Below are 12,903 nucleotides of genomic sequence, written 5' to 3' on the forward strand. Positions count from 1 at the left end.
CTGACATAGTTGACGCCATCTTGCTTCTGACCTCCAAGCTGTCCCTGATCATTGCTGGGCATAGGGCAAGCTAACTTTGGAAGAAGTTTAGTTTATTGTTTAACTTGAAGGCAAAGATGATAATAGTCTCTCCCTAAAATTAACCCTTCCTTGTTTGGGGACTGAAAGTCACCTTTGTGGCTCAAATAAGAGGGCATAAGAATTGGATTATGGGAAAGGCATGAACTCTGCTAAAATGTAAACATAGTTTCTCTAATTCTTACTGCTCAGAAGACCTGTAGCCAGAAGTCACAAGATCTGAGATTTCCCCACTTGCTTCTATAGGTAACATTGCTATTGTAAAACTGAAGATTGGTTTTTGGAGATATTTTTCAGACTGAACCCACCCAGACGCCTGACTCATGACTAAACTGGTCCTGTGGACCCACGTGAGGACTTTTCTTCATATCTCTGTGATTTTATTCACAACAAATCAGCAGCACCCATTGCCTAGTCCCCTGCCCAACAAATTGTCCATAAAACCCCGAACTCTGAGCCTTTAGGAAGACTGATTTGAGGGAAAAAACCCAATTATCTTGCATGGGCCAGCCTTGCACCAGTTAAACTCTCTCTACTGCAATGCCGTGGTCTCAGCGAATGACTGTCAATGAGCCATGCGTTGCGGTTGTAGGGGAGCCATTGACCACCCGGTCCCTTCTACCCTTCCCCTTCTCCATGGCTCTCAAAACTTTCCTATTCGTTCACTGGTTCTTGGTTCTTGAATTTAATTTTCTCTCCTCCGTTGTGTTTGAAATGAATTTGCTGCATGGCTTTGCTTGCTTTTATTTTTATTTTTGAAAGCAGAGTGTTGATGGGATTTGAAAGAAAGAGGTGGTCGGGACACTAGAAGCCTGAAGGAAGCAGGGCCAGAGGCATTAATGATAGAACAAGAAAGTATGGACCAGGAATTCTGAAGGAAAATTGTCGTCTTCCTAATTCTATTGAGGCCAGTGTTGCTTCCTGATTCAGAAGATGTCATCTTCTAGGCCCCATACTGAACTTAACAGTGAGATTTAAGGGGTAAAAACTAGAAGAAGAAAATGAAACAGATCAGATAGTATTTGGGTAATATATTTAAAAACTTTGCTTTCTCCTTTCGAAATTACAGGCATTTTTTTTTTTTTGGACATTTTTCTTTCTGTGTTGGCCTGCAAGTTACATAATCATTAAATAATTAATTACTAGTGTACATGAAAGAGGCAGTTTTAAAGTATGCATTAATTTATTAATTTGAACATCAGCTAATAGTTGCAAATGTAATCTGTAGTCCATGGGTATTCTTGAAGAAATCTGCAGAGGAATTCCCCAAAATTTTGTGTTAAATTAAAGCAACTCTTCACGCTTTGAAATGGGCCTCTTGCTGGCTTTGCGTGTATTTTTGTGAGGAATACAAATAAGTGGGCATAAATAAAACATTTAAAAAGTATTACCCATCAAGATTGTTAGACGTAATACCTGAACTTGGGGAAAGCAGATTGCTTTTATTTGCTGGCTTTCTAGGTAGAGGAATATTTAAAACTGCTAAATGTTTTGAAGGTAGTATTAAGGGATTAGTAAACTGAAATTTTAACTTCCTTAGATCTAGAATTATCTTTAGAGACAGCCATGACAGTCTGAGGCTAGTTTGAGACATCAGGGTTTGCACCTTTTAAAAAAATACAATGAAGAGTTGAGTAAATGTCTTTAGGGCATGCTGAGTGATACACGCAAATCTTCCACTGTAAGACTAACTTTTTAAAAAAATGCACTTTATTTATTTATTTTTGAGATGGAGTCTGTCACTCAGGCTGGAGTGCGGTGGCACCATCTCCGCTCACTACAACCTCATCTTCCCGGGTTCGAGTGATCCTCCTGCCTCAGCCTCCCAAATAGCTGGGATTACAGGCGTGTGCCACCACTCCTGGATAAGTTTTTGTAATTTTAGTAGAGATAAGGTTTTACCCATGTTGGTCAGGCTGGTCTTGAACTCCTGATCTCAAGTGGTCCACTCGCCTCAGCCTCCCAAAATGTTGGGATTATAGGTGTGAGCCACCACAACTGGTCATGTTTATTTTTTAACTGTCACATATATTTGTTGGGAAAAGAGAAAATACAGAATATAAAGAAAAATATTTTAAGAGAAGCATTCGCAATCCTACCACCCCAATTTTGGGGGGAGTTCCATAGAAATACATATTCATGTACACAAAGTAATTACAACCACATTTTACCATTCAACATTTTTTATCGTAAGCATTTTCCATAATATTAACTATACCTCAAAATATCATTTTTGAGGACTGAAAGAATTACTATCTTTTGGATGTCCCCAAATTAATATTACCAGTATTCCATTGATATGCCACTTAGAATTTATTTAGCATAAATAAATAACCCTAATGGACAATCTCATCATATTTATTTATCATTAGGTTTGTATGTGTTTTTGTATAGTTAAATAGATCGCTTTCTTAGGATAATGTCTAGTAGGAGAATTCCTAGGTCAAAGATTATGAGCATTTTTACAATCCACATTTGGATCCTAGGTCAGTTTTTCAAAGTCATCCGTGCCAGGAGGTGCTGATTCGTAGCCAGTGTCCTTTGGCGAGGGTAGACCGCCATCACAGACAATTCCAATTTAGGATGGGTATCGTCCCAGTTGGCAGATACAAGCCTCTGTGAGTTTGGCAGCAATAGGTTCCATCCAGGGCTTATTTTACCTCCACCTGCCCAGAGTTCATTATGGACCCTGGAGGAAGGCCCATCCATCCACAATGAGCTCCTAGTGGGCAGAGGAAACAATGGCAGCTATTGAGAAGCTGGCTGGAGATGTCAACTTTATGCAGACAACTGTGTCTCTCTTATTCAGTTCACCAGCTGCCCCTGAATCTCCCTGTGAACTGCTCACCCCTCAAATGTCCTTCTTAACGGGATGGGGGGAGGACTGGGAGAAGGATAACAAATGTCTACTGGATGAAGCAATTCATCTCTAGGAAAATAAGAACGAACGTGAAAGTGTGTCTGGAGAAGATGCTGTATTCTGTTTTTGGCCAAATGCGAACCATCTATAGATAAATCGCTCTGTTTCCAGCACATCCAGATTTGACCACCTGCGAATTTAATGGAGGCATACCCAAGTAGCAATTTAGGTAATCTGCTCATTTATAAAGTTGGTGCCTGTGATTTATCCATATAAGGAGGGGGAGTTGGTTTTCTTTTGATTTTTCAAAGTTGAAAAAAAAATGGTTATCTTACTTGAGGCTAGTTTAAAGTTTAAAGGCGGGCAGTGACCCAGGGTCATTGGTTACTTTGTGCATACATCTGTTTCCTCCGGGTCACAAGTCAATACAGCCTCTCTGTTTTCAATTATTATATTATTCTCAGGGCTGGAGGGAGTCCCTACTCCAACAGCTGTCAGTCTGTCCCCAAACAGCAGCTCTGAAATGGCATCTGATGCAGGATCCAGGTGGGCAGGGCCCAGAGAGTTGCTGAGTGGGAGAGAGATGCATTGGGGGGTGAATTGATCCATAATGTCCATGGTAAAAAGAAATGCAGGCATTTCATAATTACAGTTGCACTCAAAGCTTGCAATGGAAGGCACTGTTCGACCACAGCAAGGCAGACACTATGCACGGTGCATTCCTCTGAGGTTTACGTTGGAAGGTAATGGATTCTGGCTGTGGACTCCCTGAAGGGACCCCTGGTGTCTCCTTTATCTCTAGCCTCAGAGTCCCGCACTTGTCCCAGCCCACACTGTGACTGTGAATTCATGGGGAAAAGGCCTTAAATAACGATTTTTTAAAAATCACACTCAGATTTGTACTAGGAAAAAAAGAACCTGGAAAGAGACCTGCACCAACTAATTTTGATTTTCTTACAACTGAACCAGGCCACTCACCCCTGCAGCCAAGTCTGCTTCCTCCAGTCAATATTCGGGTCAAAATTAAAACAAGAACATAATTTTAAAAAATATGTCCATTCTGGGCACAGTGACTTATGCCTGTGATCCCACTCTGGGAGGCTGAGGCGGGCGGATCACCTGAGGTCAGGGGTTTGAGACCAGCCTGGCCAACAGGGCGAAATCCTGTCTCTACTAAAAATAAAAAACTTTGGCTGGGAGCGGTGGCTCACGCCTGTAATCCCAGCACTTTGGGAGGCTGAGGCGGGCAGATCACGAGGTTAAGAGATTGAGACCACCCTGGCCAACGTGGTGAAACCCGGTCTCTACTAAAAATGAAAACATTAGCTGGGCATGGTGGCGCGTGCCTGTAATCCCAGCTACTCGGAAGTCTGAGGCAGGAGAATTGCCTGAACCCGGGAGGCGGAGGTTGCAGTGACCAGAGATCGCGCCACTGCACTCCAACCTGGTGCCTGGCGACAAAGCGAGACTCTGTCTCAAAAAAAAAAAATACCAAATTTTGTTGGGCATGGTGGCCTACACCTGTAATCCCAGCTACTCCAGAGGCTGAGGCAGGAGAATCGCTTAAACCCGGGAAGTCGAGGTTGAAGTGAGCTGAGATCCCAAGCACACATCCTATACACCCAGCATGGGTGACCAGAGCAAATCTATGTCTCAAAAAAAAAAAAAGAGAAAAAATGTCCATTTCTGGTAACCTTTCTATAAAACCTCCCATAGAATCCTCTTACCCATTATCATTGAATTGCTGTGGACCACGAGAGATCTTTTCTCTTTTGCCTTTTAGTAAGTGAATGACCAAATCACCCAGGACAGGTAAGTCTGTCTCCCTTCTTCCTAAAGATCCCCATGATAATATACGGTATTGGCAAGCATGCGAAGAAGTGGATTCTCTAAGGCACTGTAGGTAACAGTTGCTGCTTTCAGCATTGTCTGTAATAGGAAAAATTTAAAACAGCCTAGGTATCAACAAAAAGGGAAGAGCTGAATAAATCATTTTGAGCCATATTGTGTAATACTTTGCAAAAAGTAGATCCATATACACTGATACAGAAAGATCACCAAAATGTATATTTTTGGAATGAAAAGTATAGAATACTATATATAGTGTGATAGCATGTATCATATATAAACAGACTGCTATCCACCAGATACATGTACTGCTGGGTAAGTGTGTGCACGTGTGTGTGTGTGTGTGTGTGTGTGTATGTGTTCTTTACACACAGTAAAGAAAAGGGTCTGGAAAAACATAGGTAAATTGATTAGTGTGTTACGCGCTTTTCGAAAGGAAAATTAGGTGTGGTCTGGGGTACTCCAACTTTATTTGCAATATTTAAAATGGGGATAACTTGTATTTATTTATTTATTTATTTTGAGACAGATTTTTGCTCTTGTTGTCCAGGCTGGAGTGCAATGGCTCAATCTTGGCTGGCCTCAACCTCCGCCTCCCAGGTTCAAGCTATTCTCCTGCCTCAGCCTCCCGAGTGGCTGCGATGACAAGGATGTACCACCATGCCAGGTTAATTTTGTATTTTTTGGTAGAGACAGGGTTTCTCCATGTTGGTCAGGCTGATCTCGAACTCCGGACCTCAGGTGATCCACCTGCCTCAGCCTCCCAAAGTGCTGGGATTACAAGTGTGAGCCACTGTGCCCAGCCTATTTTTTAAATATTCTATTTGCTACCTTTAATTTACTTTTTTTTTGAGACAAGGTCTCATTCTGCCACCTAGGCTGGGGTGTAGTGATGCCAACATATCTTACTGCAGCCTTGAACTCTGAGGCTCAAGTGATCCTGTCGCCTCAGCCTCCTGAGTATCTGGGACCACAGGCCCAGGCCACCATGCCAGGCTAATTTTTGTATTTTCTTTTTGCACAGATAGGGTCTCACTATGTTGCCCAGTCTGGTCTCAATCTCCTGGGCTCAAGCAATCCCCTTGCCTTGGCCTCCCGAAGTGCTAGGATTACAGATGTGAGCCATTGTGCCCAGTCTTACTTACTTTTTATATCACTTCACTTATGAGTTTATTATTGTAAAGTATATTAAAAACTAAAGTAGGCTGGGCGCGGTGGCTCACACCTGTAATCCCAGCACTTTGGGAGGCCGAGGTGGGCGGATCCCCTGAGAGGAATTCGAGACCAGCCTGGCCAACGTGGAGAAACTCCATCTCTTAAAAAACAAAAAACAAAAAATAGTTATTATTGATTGCTTATGAAGTTATCGATTACTATGACATTTTAAAAAGGGAAAAGTAAAGATCTCTAGAGCAAGGCACACAGCAAGCGCTCAACAGATGCTGTGGGGAATGTGGCTCTGGGCCTGTGCTTCCAGCGTGTGTCGTGTCTTTGACTACAGACCTTCTTCCTTTTGTTGGGCTGAAATCCTTCCCGTCTTAGCTTGATCTTATGTTTATTTTTTCTGGTGTTGCCGTCCCGTTGGGCATTTTGAAAATTCAAAGAACACGGCCGGCGTTTCCTGCCTCTTGCCAGCCTCTGACAGCCTGCTCGACTTTCCACCCGCTTCCCTGGCTCCCTTGGCGGGGAGAAAGTTCTCGGCTCCCCCGGATCATGGCGGTGCTCACTGGTGAACAAGTCCATCAGCTCCCTGCTCGGCTAACATGAGCACTCACAGACAGGGTGTGTCCGCATCTTCTCAGCAGAGCACAGGAGAGGTCCCTGTTGGCTTAGGGGGAAAACGTTAAGATTCATTTTTCCTTGTACAGTGACTGACCCAGGGAAAAAATGTCCACACTCTTCTTGAGCTGTCAGGCTATTCTGTGGACAATTAGTTCCCTACGGGTTGTTGCATATCAATACATATCTGCAAACGCAGAGATTTACCAACTCCAGCCAAACACACTTATCTCGCCACAGTGGGAAAAAGTGTTCAGAGTAGATTATGTTAACTGTCGATTCAAGTTCTTTTTAACATGTGAAAGCAGCTGCCTTACTTTTCTCACAAGCCGGCAGTCTGCAGCATTCTATTACCTGAGTCAAATTTAACACAATTTAAAACAAAATTGATGAGCTTTATGATGAGAGACCAATAGAAACAGAACCCCATCTCTGGCTGGTGGGGAGAGGCCAGGCGAGAGCTGAATGAATCCACTGGAAATTATCCGCAGAGAAGGGAAGGTGCCCAGTTTTAAATTTCGCTACTTGACCCTGTTTGGCTACTCCTATCAAATAATGATGTTAGTCTCACCCCTACCCCTCAATCAGACCCCAGCAGGACGCTACGACAGCCACCACCAGGTTCTAGAAGCATTCCCTTCTGGGGCAATTTCCTGACATTTAAAAATGTCTTTTTCAGGCGGTTTCCAACATGCAAATTGATGAGAAGCATATGCTGAATAAAATGCAGAAGAGCAGAGGAGACAGGAGGCCTTGAGAAGAAAATGCTCACTCTCCCAGTTCTGCCTCAGCCTTGCTAGAGCTCAGCGTCCAGCCCGCCGACTGCTCCACCATTTGCAAGTCCATCCATTTTCAGCAGAAGCGTCACTCTCCCAGGCCCTGTCTGGATGCCATTTTCTCTTTCCTGCCACAAAAGCCACAGTCACCTCCAGACGGAGGTCCACCCGTGTAACTGCCCTTTCAGATCCAGATGACGAGATTCCCCAGTGGGATCAGCCCCCTCTTTCCTATGGCCCAAAATGTTCTGGAGAAATCACACACCCAGCTCTTCCCAGGTCAGGGTCCTCTGAACTCTGGGGACTCCTCCTGTCCATGATTTTTTTTAGGATTCTAGAATTACTTGTTGGGTCAAGTTCCTGCCGCTTTCATTGAAATTATTTCTATTATTTTTCTGTGCCTGTTAGGGTCATGTATTATGAAAATGTAGCTGATTGTAAGTTTTTGTTTTTTTTTTAAGATGGGGTTTCACCATGATGGCCAGGCTAGTCTTGAACTCCTGACCTCAGGTGATCCACCCACCTCGGCCTCCCAAAGTGCTGGGATTAAAGGCGTGAGCTACCACGCCCAGCCTGATTGTAAGTTCAATGTGTCTCAGACTATGAAACCATATGTCTGAGAGGAGAGTTGAGAAGGACCAAACTTTGTACGTCTTGGAAGTGAGATGAGAAGGCTGTGAGATCCACACCACTGATGTTTGCTCTGTACAGAATTCTTGTCTGCAGAGCGGCAAACGGAACTCTGGCTGGGTCAGCCTCTGCAGCTTAGCTGTGGCCACTGTTCCCAAGCACACATGCTGTACCTGTCCAAGGGCCTCCCTCAAGGTTCCCTTTTCTCTCTGTCTCACACATATCTTTTACCGGTTCCCTTGCATTGAACACAAATGATATTAAAATCACACAGGCATACTTCTGGTATATTGCAGGTTTGATTCAAGACCAGCACAATAAGACATATACCACAATAAAGTTAGTAACACAATTGCTTTTGTTTTCTCGTGCATATAGAAGTTATATTCACACAACACTAGTCTTTTAAGTGTACAGTGGCACTATGTCTAAAAAACTATGTATATACCTCAATTTAAAAATATTATAGCCAGATATGCTGGCTCACGCCTACAATCTCAGCACTTTGTGAGGCCAAGGCAGAAGACTGTTTGAGGTCAGGAGTTCGAGGCCAGCCTTGCCAACATGGTGAAACCTCCTCTCTACTAAAAATATAAAAATTAGCCAGGAATGGTAGCACACACGTAATCCCAGCTACTCCAGAGGCTGAGGCACGAGGATTGTTTGAACCCAGAAGGTGGAGGTTGCAGTGAGCAGAGACTGCACCACTGCACTCCAGCCTGGGCCACAGAGTGAGACTCCATCTCAAAAAATAAAAACAATAAAAATAAAAATATTGCTAAAAATGTTAATGATTGTCTGAAACTTCAATGAATGAATTGTTGTCTTTTTGCTAATAGAGGGTTTTGTCTTAGTGTTGATGACTGCTGACTGATCAGGGTGGTGGTTGCTGAAGGTTGGGGTGGCAGTGGTACTTTTTCAGAATAAGACAGCAATGCAATTGTCACATTGATCGACTCTTCCTTTCATGAAAGATTTCTCTGTAGCATGTGATACTATTTGATAGCATTTTACCCACAGTAGAACTCCTTTTGCAAATGAAGTTAATTCTCTCAAACCCCGCCACTGTGCTATCAACTGAGTTTATGGAATATCCTAAATCTTTTGTTGTCATTTCAACAATGTTCACAACATCTTCACCAGAAGCAGATTCCATATCTTAAGAACGCAATTTCTTTGCTCATCCATAAGAAGCATCTCCTCATCCGTTCAAGTTTTCTCATGGAATGACAGCAATTCAGTCACATCTTCAGGCTCCATTTCTAATTCTAGTTCTCTTGCCTTTTCCACTACATCTGCAGTTTCTTCCTCCACTGACATTTTGAACCCACAATGTCATCCATAAGGGTTGGAATCAACTTCTTCCAAACTTCCATTGATATTTTGACCTCTTCTTACGAATCACGAATGTTCTTAATTGCATCTAGAATGGTGCATTGTTTCCTGAAGGTTTTCAATTTACTTTGCCTAGTCCAACCATTTTGTAAGAAAGCTATAGCCTTACAAAATATATTCCTTAAATAATAAGATTTGAAAGTTGAAATTTCTTTTTGATCCATGGGCTGCAGAATGGACGTTAACAGGCATGAAAACAACATTAATTTTCTTGTACAGCTCCATCAGAGCTCTTGGGTAACCACCAGGTTCTTTGTCAATGAATGGCAGTATTTTCAAAGGAATTTTTTTGCAGCAGATCTCAACAGTGGGCTTAAAATATTCAGTAAACTATGTTGTAAACAGATGTGCTGTCAACTAGGCTTTGTTTTTCTATGAATAGAGCTCAGGTTAAGTACATTCAGCTTAACTCTTAAGGGCTCTAGGATTTTCAGAACAGTTGATAAGCATTGGCTAGAACTTAAAGTCACCAGCTACATTAGCCCCTAAGAGAGTCAGCCTGTCCTTTGAAGCTTTGATGCTAGCCTGTCCTTTCTTCCTCTAGATGTGAACATCTTAGGTGGCATCTTCTCCCACAGAAGGCTGTTTCATCTACATTGAAATTCTGTTGTTTTGTGAAGCTATCTTCATCCATGATCCTAGCTAAATCTTCTGGGTAACTTGCTGCAGCTTCTCCACCAGCGTTTGCTGCTTCACCTTGTACTTTCATTATGGAGAGGGCTTCTTTTCTTAAACCTCATGCACCTACCTCTGCTAGTTCCAACTTTTCTTCTGCAGTTTCCTCACCTGTCTCAGCCTTCACAGAATGACTTAAGGTAGAGCCTCGTTATGGATGAGGCACTGGCTTAAGGGAATGTTGTGGCTGGTTTGATCTTCTACCTAGACCACTCAAACTTTCTCCATGTCAGTAGGAAGGCTTTTTTGTTTTATCATTTACTTGTTCACTGGAGTAGCACTTTTAATTTCCTTCAATAACTTCCCCTTGGCACTCACAACTTGGCTAACTAGATCAAGACACCTAGCTTTCATCCTATCTCAGCTTCTGGCATCCCTTCATCACTAAGCTCAATCATTTCTAGCTTTTGATTCAGAGATACATGCAACTCTTCCTTTTACTTGAATACTTAGAGGCTATTGCAGGGTTATTAATTGGCCTTATGTAAGTATTTTTGTGTCTCATGGAATAGGAGGGCCCGAGGAGAGGGAGAGAGACTGGGGAATGGCCAGCTGGTGGAGCATTCACAACACACACAACATTATTAAGTTTGCTGTCTTATATAGGCATGATTTGTGGTTCCCCCAAATAACTATAATAGTAACATCAAAGATCACTGATTACAGATTACCGTAACAGATATATTAACAACAAAAGCATTTGAAGAGTTGCAAAAATTGCCAAAACGTGACACAGAGATACAAAGTGAACATATGCTGTTGGAAAAATGGCGCCTACAGACTTGCTTGACACTGGATTGACATAAACCTTCCATATGTAGAAAATGCAGTATCTGCAAAGCGCAATAAAATGAGGTCTGCCTGTACCTAATTTTGGTATACAGAGATCCTTTTATGACAATCTGCCTTTCTACCTCTTGTGGATTGAATTACATCCTCCAAAAAAATATGTTCAAGTCCTAATCCTCATACCCATGTAAGTGACTTTATTTGGAAATTTGTTGTTTGCAGACACAATTAGTTAAAATGAGGCCATACTGGCATAGGGTGGCCTTTAGTCCAACGTGCTGGTGTCTTTGTAAGAAAAGTCGAAGAGACACCAAGACAGTTCCTCAGAGGAAAGTTGCCTCGTGGCTATATAGTGTTTATAGATAGTGTTTGGAGGGGAGCAGCTACAAACCAAGGGATGTCAGTGACTGCCAGAAGCTGCCAGAAGCCACCAGAAGCTAGAAGCTCCCGCATAGGCTCCAGAAGAAACCAGTCCCGCTGACACTTTGATTTTGGACTTTCAGACTCCAGAATTATGAGACAATAAATTTCTCTTAACATAGGCCACCCAGTTAATGATCCTCTGTTATAGCAGCCCTGGGAAACTAATACACCACCCAAGCCACAACTTTACCTCCTTCCTTATCCTGAACCCATCTATGGAGGTGCTATGCTGTCTTGTTCACACACCAAACCTCTCCTCAAATACTTGTATCGCACAAGTTTCTGTATCTTCAGGGTCCAGCACTGGGGACCACAGAGAAAGCAAGCTCAGAAAAAAAAGTAATCGAGTTTTCTCAGACCACAGTGACCTCTCAGTAATGAGGCATTTGCTCCCCGAGTGGAGAACCCTAACTGGTCAGCTAAAAGATTTACAATATAAATTGAAGTCAAGTGTAATAATAAAATAGACAAGTGCAGATGATCTAACACGACACCTGCACAGTGTGGTCTTTTCCCATAGAACTTAAATGCTTGTGGTCAATATCAAACCCAGGAGAAACTGGGAAACGAGGGTAGCTGCATGATATTTGTCTGGTTCAACTTTCATGTAACAAAGTTGTGAGCTGTTTTTCAGTTACTATGAACCCTCAGGTCACGTAACCTGAGCATGCCCAGAGAACTAAGTGTGAAGCTACAGGGGAACCCAAGTGCTCAGCTCGAGGACGGGGGACTAAATTAAAAAGCGGACACTGGATGGTAGGATCCAGGATCCAATCAGATGGAGCCCTGGTGTCACCCCACAGCAAGATCCAGTCAGATCATGCCACTTGGCATCACCTCATTGTAACATCCAATCAGATCATGCTTCATGACGCCATACTTATAAAACCTCACCCGGCCCCCAGCTCAGGGAGTAACTGCTTTGGGAATTATCACTGGAGTTCTCCTTACATGTTGCAAATAATGAAATCCCCTGGCTAAATCCTCCTTGACTGTGGTCATTGGGCTGATACCAACCAAGCGACTGAGCCCACTGTTGCATGAGTAACGCAAGTGCAACAAGGTCTGGTGGCTCAGAAGCAGCATGTCATCAGAAGCAGTATGTCATCAGAAGCAGTATGTCATCATCAGAAGCAGTATGTCATCAGAAGCAGTATGTCATCAGAAGCAGCATGTCATCAGAAGCAGTATGTCGTCAGAAGCAGCATGTCATCAGAAGCAGTATGTCGTCAGAAGCAGTATGTCATCATCAGAAGCAGTATGTCGTCAGAAGCAGTAGTCATCATCAGAAGCAGCATGTCATCAGAAGCAGTATGTCGTCAGAAGCAGTATGTCATCATCAGAAGCAGTATGTCATCAGAAGCAGTATGTCAGCATCAGAAGCAGTATGTCGTCAGAAGCAGCATGTCATCAGAAGCAGTATGTCGTCAGAAGCAGTATGTCATCAGAAGCAGTATGTCATCATCAGAAGCAGTATGTCCTCAGAAGCAGTATGTCATTGTCAGAAGCAGTATGTCATCAGAAGCAGTATGTCATCAGAAGCAGCATGTCGTCAGAAGCAGCATGTCGTCAGAAGCAGCATGTCGTCAGAAGCAGTATGTCATCATCAGAAGCAGTATGTCATCAGAAGCAGTATGTCATCAGAAGCAG

Source organism: Sapajus apella, unplaced genomic scaffold (assembly GCF_009761245.1).
Source record: "Sapajus apella isolate SASKATOON/1434 unplaced genomic scaffold, GSC_monkey_1.0 scaffold111, whole genome shotgun sequence".
Lineage (NCBI taxonomy): Eukaryota > Metazoa > Chordata > Mammalia > Primates > Cebidae > Sapajus > Sapajus apella.